Source organism: Thunnus maccoyii, chromosome 10, assembly GCF_910596095.1.
Source record: "Thunnus maccoyii chromosome 10, fThuMac1.1, whole genome shotgun sequence".
Classification (NCBI taxonomy): domain Eukaryota; kingdom Metazoa; phylum Chordata; class Actinopteri; order Scombriformes; family Scombridae; genus Thunnus; species Thunnus maccoyii.
Window position 1 is genome coordinate 4,331,721 of NC_056542.1, and position 20,627 is coordinate 4,352,347.

At 39.7% G+C, this 20,627-nt stretch overlaps 1 protein-coding gene across 1 annotated transcript in view; it reads right to left on the reverse strand.

Moving 5' to 3' along the window:
* prdm1a (PR domain containing 1a, with ZNF domain) overlaps positions 1 to 10,537 on the reverse strand; it is a 49,723-nt gene extending 39,186 nt beyond the window's left edge. Inside the window, exon 1 of the mRNA XM_042424961.1 lies at positions 10,037 to 10,537. The gene's annotated coding sequence lies outside the window, so the exon portion shown is untranslated. The remainder of the gene's footprint in view (positions 1 to 10,036) is intronic.
* Positions 10,538 to 20,627: the final 10,090 nt, after the last annotated feature.

Sequence of the window (20,627 nt, forward strand, 5' to 3'; positions counted from 1 at the left end):
CAAACACACACACACACACACACATACACACAAACTGCAGGGTAGATATTAGACAAGGTGTTGATATGCCTCCCTCTCTTCAACCCCTGGATGACCTTTCAACTCACCTCTGAGCTGCTGCGGCCAATCAGAGGTCACCTCTCCCTCTCTCGCTCCGATCGATCCAGAGAGTCAGTTGTCTTTTATTCTTGATACAAACACTCATATGTTGATCTCCATGTTTAAAGACATTGTTTTTACATACTTTACAGACTTATATTACTCCTGACTATTTTCCCTGAGTATTACCTACAGGCTTAACTTGCATAATTTAATTTATCTACTATTTTTCAGTTGCAAGAGTGATAAAAATTTCCCAGAAGCCAAGATTGTCTTAACAACAGAGCGAAAACCCCAAAGATATTCAGTTTACAATGATATGAAACAGAAAAAAAGCTGCAAGTAACTAAAAATCACTGGTGATTCATTTTCTATTGATCAACTAAGCCAGTGGTTTCCAACCTGGGGGTCGCTGACTAATATGAGGTCATAGCACAACAGAAAAAAACAAAAACACATTTCTGACACACAAAATTGTCCTTTAATTTTCTTCTTTGTTAATTGTAAATTACTGTATTTAATCGCCTCAAACCTCTAAAAGTTAAACAAATAAAAAACTTTAATTTAACTGGTAGACAATGCGACATGTGACGGGGATCCCAGATAGACTAGACTATAGCCCAAAAATTTAGGAACCACTGAATTAAGCAACTGATAATTATGTAACCCACCGTTTAACATCTTTATATTTTCTCAATTTATTTAATGATGAGTGATAATGCAGCTGTGGGGAGGGATTATTTTACTGTGAAAACTCTCTCTGATGATGCATTCAAGCACACTCAGACATCTGACCTTTCGGATTCAGCTGCTGGACAAACCTCATGTTTATGTTTCTGATTTTTACAAAACCAGACCTCACGAATGTCGGATGACGTCTATAAACACCACCAAGACTTTTTTTTAAAACGGTCACTGCTGTAACTTCATGAATTAAAATAAATGTTGTGAAATGTATTAGACAGGGACTTGAGCTTTAGTGGCTCCTGTAATACAAAAATAAAGACTGAAGTGATTTAAAACGGACAATAAAAGTTGTTATTATTATTATTTTACAGGAAAGATCAAGTCAGTAGCAGCTGCATGTAGTTACAGGCAGGAAATCACCTAAAAATTGTTCAAGATAAGATACAACACAACAAAACAAAAATAAATAAATATAATCAACTTAAATAAAATAAAATATAGGTGGCATTATGTCCATTTTATTTAAAAAAAAACAGCCCAATTAAGTCCAAAAATGTGAAAGTTTTTAAATGTTTTCCACTGCAGATATACAGACAACATGCAGACACAAAAGCAAGCAATTTAAAATCATGTACTATCGATAATCAATACTTGTATCTGCCTTAAAGATAAATATATTGTATATAACAGACATCATCCAGGAAATATCTATGTACCCTGAAGGATCATTATTACACGACCTTTAATCTGCAGAATGTTGTTGTTTTTTTGTCATTTAGGAAATAAAACTTGCTAAATACCAAGAGAGGAAAATATAAATGAGGCAACAGCCACACACACACACACACACACACACACACACACACACACACACACACACACACACACACGGAGAGGAACACGCCCACATCGAGGCAATTACCCCTCAACCTTCCGCCGCAATCTGCCTCCGTCTCCCTCTCTGCTGTCAGCCGGCCATACGTCTTCTGGCACCCACACACACACACACACACACACACACACACACACACACACACACGAACAGACTTCCATTACTGCTTCATCATGTTGACCCCACATCAACCCTCCAGTGTCAGCTCTGACCCCAGTCTATCCTTCCTCCACCCCATCCCTCTTCTCTCCCCTCCTCCTCCTCCTCCTCCTCTCCTTCTTCACCTTTTCCTCTACCTCTAACATCCCTTCCCTCTTTCTGTCTTTCCTCTCTTTACGTGAAAGAGTCATTGTGTGGCCGTACTGATGGTCTGAAGGAGACAGAAGAGAGACAGAGCAGACAAAAAAAAAGACTTCAAAGATGGAGGTGGAGGAGAGGTAATAATGGGATGGATGAGTGAAGAAAGAGGAGTGAAGGAGAGAAGGTGGACAAAGAAGACATGAGTGGAGAAAAGGAGGAAAAGAACAGGGTTGATGTCTCATGTTTTCATGTCTTTTTGTCCACTTTTAACATCTTGGGAACATATTGGAAAATACAAATATTCTCACTCACATGTAATCCCTCGGATCGGTGTGTTTACATCCATAAATAAATCAAATTTACATGAGAAAATATATGTAATAATCTCTCTCAAAGCCCTAACTCTAACACTAGAGATTAAAATAAATGGAAACTTGTGTTTTTCAACTTTTACGAACATTTATCAGGAAAATCACAACTAAGACTCAACTAATTTCACATCAAGACGCAACACAAATGAATGAAATAAAAGATCTAAATTAGGATTCTGTTAATTTGTTTGTTTGATTTCTACGTATTTTAGATACTGAAGGATGCTAATAATTTATTTCTTCTATTTATTTGAAATATTAAATAATTACCTTGTTTTAACATGTTCATAGAAATACATTTCTGAGCAAAAAATCCAATTTCACAGCTTCTGTCTCCATCTTTGTGTTTACATGTAAATATTAATTTGTAATTAGCGCCTTGAATTAACATTTAGGTGTAATTATTACATAGCAAATGTTAATATAATTAAAATAATGAGTATCTTTATTTCTGTGTTTCTCAATTCAATCTTTTTGTCATTTAGTTCAATTCCTTTGATTCAACTCAACTTAACTTCAGGGATTAATTTCAGTACAAATGAAATAATTTCTCTCTGTCAGAAGTTGCTTCCATCCGTTTCAGCTCGTCTTCCTCCCTCACTCTACCTTTTTCCCTCCACCTTGTTTTTCTCATCTTCCTCATCCATCCATTCATCATCATCCCCGCACTGTATGTACGAACAGGGAGGTTAAACCTGTCTGTTGGCGTCTCCGGGAGTTTGATGTCATTTTTACGGGCTTGTCGAGGCATTCCTGACCACTGTTCTCTGAGTTTAACACACTGCTAATTAGAGACACAGAAAAGGACAGAGAGAGGAGAAAGAGGAAGAAAGAAAAGAGAGAGAGGAGGAGGAGGAAGAGGAGGAGGTGGTGGGGAGTGGAGGAAAGGAGAGTGTTTGTGAGTAAGAGGGCGGGGAGGAGAAGAGTGAGTATAATAGCTCCTATTAGCACATACCTTCAAAGCACAACTTGTTTTTTACAGACTCGCAGTACATTATAAGTAAAGAGAAGAGGAGAAAAAACTTTACTTTATGCAGAAGAGAGGAACAAAAACAGCAAACTTTACTGCATGGAATCTAATTTTCTGTTTCATTTTGCAGACTAAAGATAGTAAAAGTCATGTTTGTAACTCACAAGTTGCAGATAAAAGTATGTGTCTGTATACAGTCATCACACACGCAGGCTTTCTTTTGATCAATTATGTAAAAATTAACACCAGCAAGTAGCAGCTTGACTTTGTACATTGTAAATAAATTTAGTATAAAGTCCAAGACGTTGTTGATATGTAGTGCAACAAGCTAGCAAAACACTGGAAACTGTGTTCCCTGCACATGCTCAGTGGCATCTGCCGTACAAGGAACTACTCTCCAGTGACTGAAAATGTGATCGCTGTCTTCAGTCTGCGGAGCCGTTTCTAAGCAAACTACCATGACTGTAATCTTAGTGGTGAAGGAACATGTCATCCAGTGCAGCAATGTGGCTTATTGACATGTTTGGTGTTAGATATATCAGGGTTTGGATACACACGCAATGCTTTAAAGTATCAATTCATTGTTTATTTGGCTCCGCACATGAGATTTAGGAAAATATAGACAGTAGCGAGCTTTATCCTTTAAAATGACAAAGTCTACAGTTGTTTCATGTGCTGTATAGAAGTGAATGGGTCTGAACAAGCTGTGTTTAGAATATATTTAAATGTAACTCTTTAAGAGCTGCAAATGCACATCCATTCATATATAGATAAAAATCCAAAAACTCAAATCATGCTGAGATTGTCCCGTAATTGAGACTGAAAATGTGAAGAAGAGGAGGACAGGGAGCAGAGAAGAGGAGGAGGAGGAGGAGGAGAGGATATGGTGCAGACAGGATGAGCTGAGAGTTTGTTTGTTGGGTTAAATGTCACATGTCGCAAACACCAAACTGTAACTTCTGTTGCTCCTAAACCCCGAATGACCTCATCTAAAATGTTTAAACACACACTGACAGTTAAAGGGCCAGAATGAGAATAATCAGACATATGCATAGATGTTGCAGAAGCTGGAGAACCACTACAGCCCAAACCTGCATCTCCTAAAAATGTGCACATGTTGGGGCAACGGTGGTCACTGAGATACCATGTGGAGACCACAAGACCTGTGACTGGTCAGCTGATAGGAGACATGTGGGACCTTTTGTGTAGAACCCTGAAATGTCGGTTTTGTAAGGTCCACAGTGGAGATTATTGAGTGACAGAAACTTAAAACAAGTTGTTCTTCCTGAGAAAATCAATCAGGACAAACGCACCATGATTCAGCTGAGAGAAGGTGAAAAGGTGAAGGAGCGAGGAGCGAGGGGGGGCAGCAGATTCCTCCAAAAGCTCTGCTGTCACCTGACCAAAAGCCAATTTATATAAGAAGCATAATGAAGATATAAACAGCAGGTAAATTAATATACTGTAGGAGGCTTGGTGTCAATGATTACATAAAGTAACACACAAGTATACATGTTAGTCATCTGAGTTATATAAATATTTGCATGAAAAACTCTCAACTACATTTTAGCATGAAAACCCATAATAATCTAAAGTATATGAGCTTTTGGGACGTATGTGAACATTTTTTTACATTCTAGTCAGACGTCACTTGTGACACTTTTTATATTAGAGATTTGAAGATATTTTTTCACCGATGAATATTTCATTTTACATGCAACAAGGCCATTTTTTGATGAACATTCAAACAAATAAAAAGGCAAATTGTCAAATTGTACAATAGAAAACAATTCAATACAGCAATAAAATAATAATAATAACCTTTATTTATATAGCACCTTTCATAACATAAAATGCAGCTCAAAGTGCTTTACAGAAAGAGGTAAAAACAAGCAAGCAGGCAAAAAAAAAGATATTTTATAATATTAAAAGAAAGGAGAAAAATAAATACAATAAACAATTAAAAAACTTCAGTGATAAAAAGAGGTGAGAGGATAAAAGGAGGTAAAATCATGAGATAAAAAAGATAAAACAGGTAGTAAATAAGCTGATAGCAGTAAAAGGCAAATAAAAAGGTTGAGTTAATTAAAAGCAAAACCATAAAAAATAAGTTTTGAGCCGCTTTGTTCCAGATCTTTGGTGCCTCACTGAAACTTTTTGCATTTTGTTCGTGGCACATTTAACAAGCCGGCGTTAAGCGACCTAAGCGAACGGTTTGGAACATATTCTGACATCTGAGAGACATGAATAAAACAACAGAGAGATTTGCTGCAACTTATTTCGTCCCTTATTTGACTTTCAGAGTATATAATATAAATAATAACCGACCATGTTGATGCCAAGATGCTACTTTCATACACTTTTATACCTTTTAAACAAATACCAAGCACACAACAGTGATGTAAGAATGATAATTAAAGGGTTTACGGCTTTTTTCGTGCTTATTGTTAGCATGAACAGCCCCAAAAGGGAATCAGACCAGTCAGTCTCTTGCCCCCCCCCCCGGGGTGAGGAGGGAGCTGAACCCTAACCTGTTACCCAACAGTGTTTCAGTTACTCAGTAACTCACAACCTCACTTATCAAACACCTTCCTGAGGACGCCTATCAACACCAGTAGCATGCTAACACTGAATACTTCCCATCTGCCTTCCTCTTCCTCCTGTCCTGTCATCAGGTGACACCCCCCCCCCCCCCCCCCCCCCCCCGCACCTCCTCCTCCTCCTCCTCCTCTTCCCCCCCCACTCCATTTCCCAGCAGACAGTTCTTATCTGACTTTTGACCTGTGATGAGCAGAGATAGAGGAGACAGTCCACACTCTCTCACTTTTAAAACAACAAATCACCTCTCAGCAGCTCCGCAGCCTCAGGTGACGGCTCACAGCGCTTCACGTTAGCGTGTTAGCCGGCGTGAAGTCGGTTGTGTTTGAGTGTTACGCTGCCTCGAACGAAACCGCTGAGGTCAAACACTTGAAACTTGGGGAAGTTGAGTTCACAGCGTTCAAGTGGTTTAAGCATAAAAACACTGTTGCTAGGTGACAAACAAGAAAAGAGTTTTCTTTTTTGAAGAATGACCAATGATTCGGGGGTTTTCTTTTGCATTTCAGTGTCATGTTTAGGAACAAACAAGAAGAGCCGCAACAATCAGTCAACTGATCGATTGTTAGATTGACTCAACTACAGCTTATTTGTGGTTTTGGCAGAAAAATTTAAAAAACCTCACTAAAGTAAAACATTTTTTTTGGTTTCATTATATAAAAGCACATTGTGGACCCTGCACCGCTGACGTGATATAACATGTGATTCAATAAAGGACACACGTAGTTAAGACGACCAATAACGTGACATTGTTGACCAACAGGGGACAAGCGTGAAACGTCACAGGCAGGCAGTGATTTCAGTTTACACTGATTAAATCCAAATGCAGGGCTTTGTTTTGGTGCTAAACCATCATTTGGATCCATGAAACTAAATGCATTGAGTCCTACTGATAGAGTTACAGATAGAGAAAGGAAGAGATGAAGTGAAAGTGGTCGTAAAGTTTTCAAGAACTAACACATGAGTCATGACACATTAAAAACAAGATGATTTGCATCGGAGACAACACACGAAAGCAGATTTTTTTTTCTTTTATAAGCAGAAAATAAGATTTTATGAGTCATTACAAGACTAATTGACTTGTTAAGGCATGTATTTTTTCTGTGGTATTGTTTCCTACCAAAATAGAAGGAGCGTTATGTGTGTCTTCACATTTGTTTGTGTGTATATGTATGAGTGTGTGTGTGTGTGTGTGTGTGTGTGAGGGGTGTGTATAGTTACGGTATTATCTAACTGAGCTCTTTTACTGTTTAGCAACGCTAGAGGTTAAAAGGGTGGAGAGAGAGAGAGAGAGAGAGAGAGAGAGAGAGAGAGAGGTAGTATCAGTCAGGGAGTGTGTGTGTGTGTGTGTGTGTGTGTGTGTGTGTGTCTGTGTGTGATCCTCTGTAATTTGTCCAGGCCTTGCACTGAGCCTGTAATTACCCTCCTGGCATGCTCACACACACACACACACACAGCACGGCCACAGGATGTGTCTCACGATAGCCAACGTGAAAGAGTGCAAAACACAAATACCGCACACTGCACAAAGCAAAAGTGACACACACACACACACACGCACACACATATACAGGTAACAGGTATGTCTCGTTATCCTTGAGTGAAGAAAAACCACTGCTCTTGCGACACACGCGTGCACGAACACACGCACACACACACACACACAAACAGTCACAGTGGTGAATAATTGCTGTGGTGGACATACTGACACAGTGGACCGACTGTCTTTCAGCTGGTTAATATTTAGTTAAGCAGCCAATCACACGACACACAGTGGGAGACGTGACTGATGAAGTTACCGACAGTTAACAAAGTGAAGGAAGAAAAATGAGGAAAAAAAGAAATCTAATTCAGATAAGAAAGAATAAACAAGAGAAGAAAGGAAAGAAATGACACATAAACATTAAGTGAATGAATAAGTGAACAATGTGTGTGTGTGTGTGTGTGTGTGTGTGTGTGTGAGAGAGAGAGAGAGATAGAGAGAGAGCTAATCTCTGCCTGACTCTCCAGAAAGCAGCCATCCAAAGACAAACAGGTGTGTAGACTGGCTCCACAAACATTCCTATTTTATGACAGTGCTCACGTACAGTTACCGACCACGCATGCACGTTCAGGTACAGATGCAGATTACAAACTTGACAACGTTTTCTAATATTTGCACTAAAGATTTCTCCTGATCTGTTAAATAATAATAAATTCATGATCCAGAAAAACTTGCAAAACGAGTCTGTTTTTAGCCAAAATATTTTCCCCCCTGCATACAAATACAGCCTTCAAACAGTGATGTCATTCCTGAGGACAAAAGAAAAATGTCAACAGCGGGGAGAATTTCACAAGCTGGTAATGAAGTTTCGCAATCTATTTTATGATGTCGGGAGCCCAGTTTGATAATTTACTAAAAATACAAAGAAAAAAAAATGTTGGAAGCTCACACAAAGAAGAAGAAGAAGAAGAACTAGAGCAGTTACAAAAGCAGCAGGAATACATCAGACAGACAGATGGACACAGCTGCCGGAAATATCTTTTTAAAAAATGCCTGCGTCTCTCCAGCCCCTAAATTTAAATCATAAATAAAAACTTCTATTGAGCTTGATGATAGATGCAAAGAAAAGATGATGGATGTATAATATAATGTATAAAAATAACAGAAAATCATAAAAACATGCCTCAGAGGGTTTGAGGTTTAAAAAAATGAGAAATGTAACAGAAACAGTTTGTTATTCTGTTGTTATTTACAGATATTTTCCTTCACACAACATAAGCTACATAGCTGTGAGAGTGTGTGTCTGTGTGTGTGTGTGTGTGTGTGTGTGTGTGTGTCCTGATGTAACCCCAGTTCTCTATCAGCACTGCGTTTAAACCCACAGGAAGCCACACATACACCAAACCCTGCAATCATTAACCTGCATCACACACACACATGTGCACACAATCACAATCACACACACACACAAAATCACACAAACCCACATGCACATGCAAGTGCACAAACTGGTACGTGCACACATGCAGCGGCATGCAAAACACAGAAACACAACTTGGCATGTGACATACATACTACTTAATTATCAGTGCGGGTAACGAACGCTTCCGACAAAACAAGACAGTCATGCTACCGACCAAACCACTACGACTAGTCACCAGCTCGTCAACAAGCATGCACGCACGTACACACACACACATGAACACACACACTCTCAGCACTCAGGACCTGGAGATATAGAAGCTGCTAATACCTCAGTTGAGGCCCGAGCAGTCAATCACTGATAAAAGACACAAGCTATATGGTCTCGGAACAAGGTGAGCACTGTTTACACACACACACACACACACACACACACATAAAGAGTTTGTGAAATAGAAAGTATGGAGGCCAAGGGCTAGCACTGCAACACCCTGATAAAATATGTCACCGGGTCACCGTTTACCACCACATACACACACATACACACACACACATACACACACATACACACACATACTATGGAACAAACAGGTTTCAGGCTCATAAACCATGTTGAGCAAACCTGGCAACCTGTGACCTTTAACCTTTAACAAGAAGCTGATTACCAGAGACCTTAAAGGTATATTAAAGATATGAAATGCTATGCTAACACTCGATCTCCGTCTTACTCAGAGTCGGATGAAAAGATGGATATCGGTTCAAAATAAACCGAAGTTAGATATTAAACCCGAGAATAGAAGATTTCCCCTGGACTTCACAGTTCACACTCTCCATCCGCCTTAATCCTGTGATGAATATGACACAACACATGATCAGAAATTGCTCGTTGGTATTAAAGTGCGTTGAGACAGAACACAAAGTGAATTTACGTACATGAGTGCGAAGCGTACCTGTGTGTGTTTGCGTGACACCTCAGACTCTGACCGAACTCACCAGGAGTCATTTCTGTTCATTTCATACTCTATAAACGACTTTATAAACCGCCAAGGGAATTTACACTTTACAAAATACGCTTGAACACAATTTTAAACATCAACACAAAGATCTAAGACCGTCCCCAAACCCATATTAGGTAGTACTAATAAAAAACAGCCATTTTAATACATTTTTGCTGTGATTTATGTATCAGAATTCATTATAACTGAAATCAAACTTACTGTGGTCTTCAATAAAAGAGCAGGACAGGAGTTCATCAGAGCTGGCGTTTTACGGGGTGAATGTTTGACTGATAAAAGATGGAATTTCAAGGGAGTGATTTAATTTTAATTGTGACGATGGGTGGTGACTAGTTAATGATTAAATTCCTTACAAGACGTCACATCGAAGGATTTTATCTCCTGGCTGTCAATCAGAGCTGAGCCAGATTATCTGACTCAGTTTGATAAGTGATGACACAAACAAATAAGATCACGTAACTTTAAGAAACCGCAGCTTTCGTCAAGTCTTCTCTGGAAGCACGGAGGGATGCGAGGAAACCATGTGAGGGGAGAGGAAATGGCCCAATGTCTCCTCCAAGATCTAAGCCTTGATTGATGTCGCTGTCGTAAGTGCTTGAGTGCGAGAGGCTGCGTTTAATGTCACAACGCTATCACGTGTGGGTAACTCCCTCGGCCAAAGTCTGCAGAGATGCAGGACTTACAGAAAATGTGCATACAGGGCTCGAGTCTTCATGCACGTTATGATTTTGACAGCGGGACAGCTTTGAGCCCTCGCAGACTTCGAGGGAAGCGCTCCTCAAGGTCGTGAGTCTGTGAGTGTGGATATTGGGAAATAAGACGCCCTTTTCCTTCGAAGCGTCATGTGAAGCGACATCCATTTCCAGGGAAGACTCAAATGATGTAACTCATGCGCTCAGGGAACGATCAGGAATTTTTCAGCTTCACGTGACTGAACGGAAAAAATAAATGTGTTTTCATTTACTATAAAAGTCAACGTGGGGGGGGGGAAATAACAGATCATGAAAAGAAAAATCTTTCTAATAGATGAAGAGAATTTTATGTTTATTGTTCTTTTGTTGATCAGACCGACGATTAACATCTGCTGTGATGTATCAGATCAGTCTGATCAGCTGAGCGTCTAATCAATAACTGCTGTCGGCCGGTAAAAGACTTGCTCCTCAGAGAAGGAATAAGAGCTTTGGGAAGGCTTTTAAAAATGTCGGAGCAGAATGACTTCCGGTTCAAGCGAGGATCAGGGGAACGAACGACGAAAAACATCAAATAAGAGACTTGGGATGCACCCTCTGTCTTTTTCACTCACTCCCCCTCCACCTCCCCCCACAACCACAAACACACCACACACACACTCTGACCATAATGACCCACACACAGTGACCAAAGGGACCCACCAGTGCTGCATTAACAAGGTAACAAGGTGACAGACACATACAGAGTCATGGGGAAGATGGGCTTCAAACAGCTGAGGGTACAAATTGATTCTAATTGACTTTTGCACACACACACAGATTGAGCAGGAACACACACAGACACACCCTGACCCTAACCCCACGTACACACACACACACACACACAGGTAATGAACAGAGTGACACACACAGTAGAAATGACAGACCTGTATGGAGACAGAGTGTCTGGCGCCATATTTAAACTCTACTCTGTCACCCTGTGTTTGTGTTTCTGTATCACTCCGCCTCTCTGGTTTATCAGCACTAATGAGCTCAGACCTCACCCAGCTTTACACACCACAAAACCAGAGAGAGAGAGAAACACAAAACACAAATATTTCCATCAGTCATTTTTTATCACTTATATAGAGCAGTAAAATGGGAGGAGCTGTATTTTTTTTTTTTTTTTACACAACTGACATTTCTTTAAATGATATTCTCAATGCTTCTCAACATAAAAACATGAGAGTCTTCTGGATAATTTAACAAAATGTTCCTGCTTTGACTATCAGTTATAATTATTTCCACTTGGAAAGCTCGTTTGTGTTATGGCGAATGAGCTCAGCTGCCATTGTTGTGGCAAAGATCCGAGTCTGAGTTGCGAATAAGAGTCGCTGAATCTTAAAGGGAGTTGATTTAAAGGATCAGTTCACAATTTTTCAAGTCTGTTTTAAAACAATAGTCAGGTCCCCATATGAACAATTGGTGCTGATTACTGATACTGAAGTATTTTTTAGTATAATATGTTCCCTTATCCTTTCACTGTGGCTCAGTGGTGAAACACTGTCTGTGGAGACACTTAATATGATGAACTCAGGCTGCTGGAGCTTCATATTAGCTTCCAATAAACTTTTAAATACATTTTTTGCATAGGAGGAGGACTGTTGATTTTGTCCTTCATCACTTACATTGAAAGTGCATTGAGAAGGGATGTTTTAATGGTCGGTATGAACAACAAAAAACTTGTTTCAATGTTTATATGGAGACTTGAAATGCTGAAAAAATGTGTAATCTTTAGTGAAACCTTTAGGGATATTGGCAGAGCACACATCAACATTTTAATCTCTGTGACTGATTTTCTCTTACTTGGAAGTCATAGTTGACCTGAATATGTGTATGTTTCACTTTAGATGAAAGGATCAGATATTTTCTCACACACAATATTTACTCATCTTTTGTGCCGATGAGTCAATTGGGGTTTTTTTTTTCTGTCCATCCGAGCCTTGACATTCATCAAATCTAAGTCACCCAAAGTTGCCTTTGCAGAAAATAAACAAGACTTTTTCCTTCTGTAACCTTGGATTCCCAAAATAACCTTTCCCACTCCACTTCTTTACAGCTGCAGAAGGCAGTTTTCTCAACATTAGCAGCCCTAATGGTGCCTTCAAGTGGAGTCGTGTTTACCGTGTTTATGAGAAGAGTCCATTTGAACAACTCACTGACGTGGTATTTATGACTTACTAAGTGGAAATTTTCTGAAGGTCAATGCTCAGGAGTTGTGACACATGCTGATATATATATACATTTTTTAAAAACCCATGACATTCGATTCTTGATTTTCTTTTATTAATCGCTTTTACGTTTACCCTTGTCCTTAGCATGACGCTGACACGCCGGAAAAAACGAACCAATCACTACAACTTTGAAAAGTCAGTCAACTAGCAATAATGCTATTTAATGCTACTTAAACCACTTGAACACCAAGAAACAACATTATGTCATATTTCCCAGCAGTGTATTCACGCACAAATAAAGATTAATTCGGGAAAACAGGGTAAATCTACAATGTCTCAGTTAATTAACTAACTGTTAAATGAATTTAATGTTGGATTTTCATGTATTTCAAAGAGAAACTACAAGACTTTTGCAGTGTTTTACTACTACTGTTGTTTTGATATGGTCTTTGTCTGCTTTATCAGTTTCATTGAATGCTCATTTCCACCTTTTAACCCCTAAATTCTTCCTTTTTCCCCACATGAAGGTTTATAAAAGGCAAAGTAAACCCTGCGTGAACTTTGTATTACGCCATACACACACACACACAAACACACACACACTATCCATTTGGTAGAGTGCCAGCAGCTTTCTTCTGTAATGTTATCAGTCATTTATTCATTACACTGGGCTGTAGTATTCACTGGAGCGCTGCCAACAGTCTGCTGTGTATTTGTGTGTGTGTGTTGTAGAAGTAAATGCCATCATATTGTTTGACTTAGTCCTTAAGCAGCATAACACCCACACTTTAACATCAAGCATCATGTTACTGCTGTTGATGTAACCGCCGATTGTACTACTAAGACTCAGAGTCAACGCTTTCTTTCACCAGGTGTTAAAAGATAAATAAACTTTAAATGTATTTTTTTTAATGCGATATCCAGAACAGAACACCTACTAAGCTTAAGTATTTTACCTCAAGAGCATTGCAGGATGGTGAAAACATCCTCCTTTTAACTGTCTTTAAAGAATAACAGATCTGGTGGTCCAGGCGGGATGTTTTATACCTGTGAGTGTCTCACGCACCGGATGAGCTGTTCTGTCTATTCTTTAAAGCCAATGAAAAGAAGTATCATCTGAATCTAGGGTATAATTAAGCTTATCATGAGACTATCTTGAGTTCAGTATCAGAAAACGGTCTTTCTCTCCAGTCTAAGAATAGTTTCGGTTAATTAGCTGGCGGCGATGAGTCAGCCGTCATCCATCGTTGTTTTTGACAGCTGTCGGCTTTGATGTGTTGCATCGAAACAGGTAAAGTACAAACAGCTTGAGGCTCATAATGTCATACGTTATATCTTACCAGGGTGCCACTGAGGACATGCGCATGTCTTCTCAGTGTGTTCATTTTAAAATTTTAGTCTGACATTGCAGTGTAGACATATATGCAGACATATAATTGTTAGTGTCATAAATAAAGCTGAGCATGCCTATTAAAACTGCCCAAAAGAATTGACATGTTTATAAGAATTTAAAGATTTTTAGTTCTATTGTTTTGGCAACTCAAAGGGGACACTGACAAAAAATAAAGACCGATTAACAATATAAGCAACCCAACGGCTCAGACGCACCAAGCTGACACGTCTTCTTTTAAAAGTTGCACTTGAACGCACCGCAAAGAATTCAGACATGCTAACATACACATACATGCTGCATGAAAGGAACCTGTCAGTAGTCTGTTTAAAAAAAAAAAAGAAATTATGGGAGGATGCACAAAATAAACCACCTCACCATTTTCACACCACCGGGAATCTGATTAAAAATGGTTTGAAATAAAAAATGAGCTTGTTGAGTGTCAACATCTCAACAGACTTTAGATAAATCTTTAGAATATGATTTTTTTGCTACTGAGATTTTTCAATGATAGTTTATTTAATATGAACCATGTAGGCAGTTAAACCGACACTAACATCCTTAATCAGTGAATTGAATTTTGAATGGGAGAGAACTAGAGTTGTGTCATCTGCAAACATTATAGGAGAAATAATATTTGAGGTATTAGACATATCATTAATATAGATAAGGAATAATAATGGTCCAAGAATGGATCCCTGCAGAACCCCACAGAGTAGTCTGGCTTTGTTGGAATAGCAACCTTTATTTTTTAACAACAGATGGATTATTGATTGGTTGGACATGTGATTGTATTGTATATTTGTGTTTACTGTATGTGGTCCAGTTTTCTACAGAGCCAGCTAGTGGACCAGTTTGTGTGTGTCACAGTGAGAGTGACAAAGAGGTGCGAGCCTTTTAATTACACAAGTGACATATGTAGGAATGCAGGGAGTGGTGTGTGTGTGTTTGTGTGTGTTTGTGTGTGTGTGTTTGTTTCGGCCCCGACCCGGCCCTGACCTTGTGCCTCTGTGTATGTATGTATGAACGCTTTTAACCCTCTTTGTCGGTGTGTGTGAGTGTGAGTCAGTGTGTGTGTGTGTGAAATGCGAGGCGTTCCAGTTATCCCAGGCGGCCGTCAGTTAGCTAGCTCACCTGTTGCGCGGCACGAAGCCCAAAGCAAGCATGGTGGCAGCTGATGGGGTCAAAGTGCATGCCAGAGTGTGTTTGTCAGTATCAGCTATTGTTGTTCTTTCTCCTTTTTTTTTTCACCCTACCTTGTGTTCAGTAACTCTAGTCTTTTTATAGCTGCTCTTTTACCACACACACACACACACACACAGAGTTATGTTAGCAGTGAAAGCATTGCTGCTGCTGTCGATTTTCAGTCCTCTCTCTCTCTCTCTCTCCCTCGATCAGCCACAGTGCAGATCAGTTTTCACACTCGCCTGTTCTCCGCTTAGCAACGAAGCACCTTCACTTCACACGCACACACACACACACACACACACACACACACACACTCACGTTTAGTATTTTATACATTTTCAAGAATCTTGCAGGAAAGTTTCAGTCGGCAGGTTTTTGACACACAAGTGCTGTAACAAATTCAATACATTCAGCTTTTATTAAAACTTGGTGCAAGGTTTATTCTTTCTAGATTCTCAATTTCTTCCTCAAGCTGGAATTAATTGAACAATATGCCCACGTGAAGGTAAGGTGGGATGGTTTGTGCCTCATCTTGTAGCCTGAATCACAACACATTCACTTCTACTACAGTGGTGCGATCGTAGACTTACAGTAACATCTGTATTGATACAGTTTGCGTCAACTGCCAGGTTGCATTCTTGGCTTTGTTGGTGAAGCTATCTGCTGCTGTTGCCTCTCTTTGGTCATTATGTGCTTTTCATTTTCATATAAATTTAATATTAACTGTTTATTGCACATTCTTTTGTTTTGTTTTTGCAGTCAGTGATTTATAGGAGCGGAGTTTATAGGAGCGTATAATCTGTTGGGGTGGCACATGAACAAATTATGAAATCTACTTCACTCAGATCCTCCCGACTATGCAAATGAGAAAAGTATAATTTGGGTTTTAGTTTTGTTAATTAATCTAAGATGAGATAACAAGTAAGGCTTCATGAAGTTACACTTATTAATGTCTAATTTAATATATAAAGTCTGACTTTTCTTTGACCCCCCAGTCCCAAATTCAAAACCTTCACACCCTTTTACATTTAAATATCTCTTTTAAAGAAGATCATATGAACTTTATGGTCTTAGTAAGCTACAACCTGATCCACATTCACACTGTCAGTCTCCGTTTCTGCAGCCTGTGCTGCTGCTGCTCTGGACGTTGAAATCACCTCAGAAAGTCCAACAGATAACAAAAACAATGATGCTGATTAGCTTCATGTTAACAGTTGATAATGTGAGTTTATGCAGTCAGGCACAAAGGCTGCAACTAATCATTATTTCATGATTGATTCATCTGGCAATTATTTTAATCAGTTCATCCTTCGTTCTGAAATGTCCTTCAGAAGTCTTCTGAGCTCAGAGCGGCGCCTCTAAATAACGTGTTTTGTCCAACCAGCTGTCCAAAACTCAAATATATTCAATTACAATAATATAATTGATGTTTTTTTTACTTCTTCTAGATAAAAACTGTTGATTTTCAGTTGATTAAATGATTAACTGACTGATAGTTTCACCACTACTCACACTCACACACACAAACACACACACACACGCAGAAAGACAAAGGACAGGGTGTGCGCAACCCCTGACTGCATCTCTATTCCTGTCCTGTAGCAGGGGTCAAAGTTGACAGCGGTCCTCAAGCTGCTTTTACAGGCAGTAAAAGATTGCAACTGAATACACAAGTCAAGGTGAAGGGGGGGGGGGGGGGGGGGGGGCAGGTATGGCACGACGTCAAGCTGTTTAAAGGCAGAAAGAACGGGTCGGTCATTGTTCGTGTGTGTTTGTCAGACGATGACGAACATACTTATCATAAAGTTATGATGTTGGCTGATTATTTTATGGAAGTTTAAACTGATGATTCAACTCACAGCAGGTGGATTTTTGTTCTCAGTGTGGAAAAAATACAAATAACTAAACGTAAAGGAAATATTTTAGAGATACTAACTGCAGAAGCAGAAATATTCTGATCATTTTACTGTTATACTGTTATTTCTAATATAAATTTAACAATATGTTTATTATTTTAACACATAAAACCCACAGAGCTGCATTTTAAAGACTTTTTTTATTGAAAAATCACACAATAAAGGCCAATTACACGTTTTATATGTAAGTTCCATACGTGCAAAAGAGAAAAGAATGATTCAAACTGCTCCCTCTACATAGTAATCATCTTTAAGAAGTCATTAATGCTTATCAATTCAGTATAGATCAGTAAAATAAGGGCGACAGTTGAATTTGAACAATATTAATATGAAAATCAGACTTTGTGTCTTTGGAAACAATGAAATAAAATCCTGGAGAGAGAGAGAGAGAAGGAAAATGAGAGAGAAATTCTCTGAGTTCTTGTCTTTCTTTTTAAGTGTGAAAGGAAGAAGATACCCCCCCACCACCCCCCCAAGCCCCCCAAACACAACAAACACACACACACACACACACACACACACACACACACACACACACACACACACACCTGTCTGAGCAGCAGCTGTCCTGGGAATCGATCTGTCACTGCAGGAGCGTGGCGAGGATGAGCTGCCTTTGTGAGTTGGTAAAAAGAGCCTGTTATGTCTTTGTGTGTGTGTGTGTGTGTGTGTGTGTGTGTGTGTTAATTTGTGAGAGGTGAAAGAGTGTGTGCGTGTGTGTTTGTGTGCCCGCTCTGGCATTCTGCTCTCGTTGGAAGCCTGAAGATCTGAGCTGGCCGACAAGACAACTGACAAAACCACATCTGTGTCAGCAAAAAACTGTACGTGTGCATGTGTGTGTGTGTGTGTGTGTGTGTGCATGTGTGTGTGTGTTGTCTCCCTCATCAACAATTTGTGCGTGTACTGTGTGTACTCCACTGGCAGTTACAGCAAACAGAGAGGGAAGGAAATCTTTAAACTTTATTCAACAATCACACACAGGAATCCAAAAGTTTTTCTTTCCAAGGAGGAAACAGAGACGAGCTGCTGTTGGACGTCGCTGAGAGCGAACGCCGTTACCAGACCTGTTTATTTCACGGCGTCCACATCCGCTGAAGAAAGAATGAACTGAATGATGAACTGAATGATGAATGAAGCTCGATCCCTTTCCCCTTAACGCTCCAATCACAGCTGAGCAATAACAACAACCACTAAACTTCCATGAGCCACTCTGTTTCCTAGAAATTACCTTCATATATGATTAAATTGTAACAGCAGATATGTTTTGCTATAAATATAATCCTGGCTGGATTTTCTTCTAAATGAGCAGCCTGCTCGCCAGAATAAAACGTTGGCAGTTTACGTTTCTGCAAACCACAGAAACATTGACTATCTACGTTTCGACACGTGAAATACGCAGCATATTAACATTTCTAAAGTGACGTAGTTCACGTGTGATTTGTATGAGTTGATCGTTCCTATTAGAAGGAGGGGGAGGGGTCGGTGGATGGTCAGTAAGTTTCTTGGCAGCAACGTTTCTGTGCTTTGCAGAAACGTCCAATGCCGACGTTTTCTTCTGGCGACTGGATTGAAATGAGAACATGTTGCAAAGATGTAGATACTTAACATACAAGTGAAATATTCAGTGACAATTCTTTTGTTTTCCACCAAAAAATATCTGATCCTGCAGTAGAAACTACAGCAATATTAAACTTTTTATTGTTATGTTGGCAGCACTTGGTTGATGTTAGGGAACGATTGTGTTCTTGGTTTAATACAAAAAAAAGTCTGTAATGACTTGAAACACAAGTATTAACATTTAAGCAAAACCACAGTCTTTCACTAACCTTAAACTTTTGTTGCCTAAACAAACACAAGACTCAGGATGCGAAACTCAGTCCTGCGTCTTGTACACCCACCATCCATCCTGACCTACTCCCTCAGACTTCAGAGCAATATATACACATGTATCACTTCATTCATTCATAAAACGCTGCCTGTGAACACAATCCAGGCAGCAGTTACATTTGCCAACAATTTAGCTGTATGTTAATGTAATTTCAAGGAGACAGACTCGGGACGGTGATAACTGGCTCCCGTCTGAGCTGTAGGCAACTATGACACTGATCTGCTCACCAAATAGTGCAAAAATATTACCATATCTTGTTGTGTAGACTAAAAAGTCTAAAGTGATCAGTAAACAGCAATAAGTCTGATAAAGAATCTCCAAACCAACCAGAGACACAGCTACAAGTTATAAAAGTTCTAAGACTCACGAACAAAACCTGCATAAATCCTGGAAAGTTATTTAAATACAGCATGTCAGCAAAGAGGAAGTGATGTGTTTTTATTCTTTGCTTGCACTGATGGACGTTATAAAACATTTACTACAGGATTCACTGTGGGATTCGTCATTATTTAAGGTTCCAAAATATGTCCAAAGTCATCGCTGATTCAGCCTGTGAGAGAAAACACATTTTCCTTCCTTGATATCATAATATTTTCTGAACTATCAGCAGTGACTCCACCGCGGTGCAAATATTGCACAAGACAAGCCGGGATAAAAAACTCTGAGGAACGTGTACGTGAAAAACAACTACAGTGTGACGACAACACATCTGCTCTCAGATATGTTTACTTGTTTGCATGTAACAGAGCTAGAAAAAGAGAAAAAGAGTTGATCCATCTCGTAGTTTAACAGTTATTCCACCACCTGCACATACACGATGTACACAGTGTGTGTGTGTGTGTGTGTGTGTGTGTTTTCATGAAGCTATTCTTTGCACACACACACACATACTACCTGGTGAGGGATAGTGTTTAGCAGCAGACATGATATGTGTGTCATCTGTATCAGAGCTGTCACTTACAGAAGGTCACACACACACACACACACACACACACATAACCTGCTGTTGAACTGACTACTTGTAGCGTGTAAACAGGTGACAGATGACATCGGCTGACCAGATGTGTGTGTGTGTGTGTGTGTGTGTGTGTGTGTGTGTGTTATGGGGTCTGATTGGGGTGCTGATCATTCCATGAACTCAGCTGAGCCCCGCCAGTAAATCACACACACACACACACACACACACACACACACTCACTCGGCTTCCCTCAATCTCCAACAACACATTGATTAGTCTCATCCGACAGTCGCTAATGAAGTCTTATTAGTACAGTGTGTGTGTGTGTGTGTGTGTGAGTCTGTGTGTGTGTTGTATTCACTGATCAACTGCCCCCCCCCTCCAGCACCCCCTTGGGAAATCTGTCCCCCCCCCCTCTCTCTCTCTCTCTCTCTTTCTCCCTCTGTTTTTATTCCTCGCTCGCTCACACTCTCACGTCCCTCTTTTCATCCTGGACTTTCTCTCGTTCGCCTCTCCATCCTTTATCCTCCTCTTTATCCTTCTCTCTCTC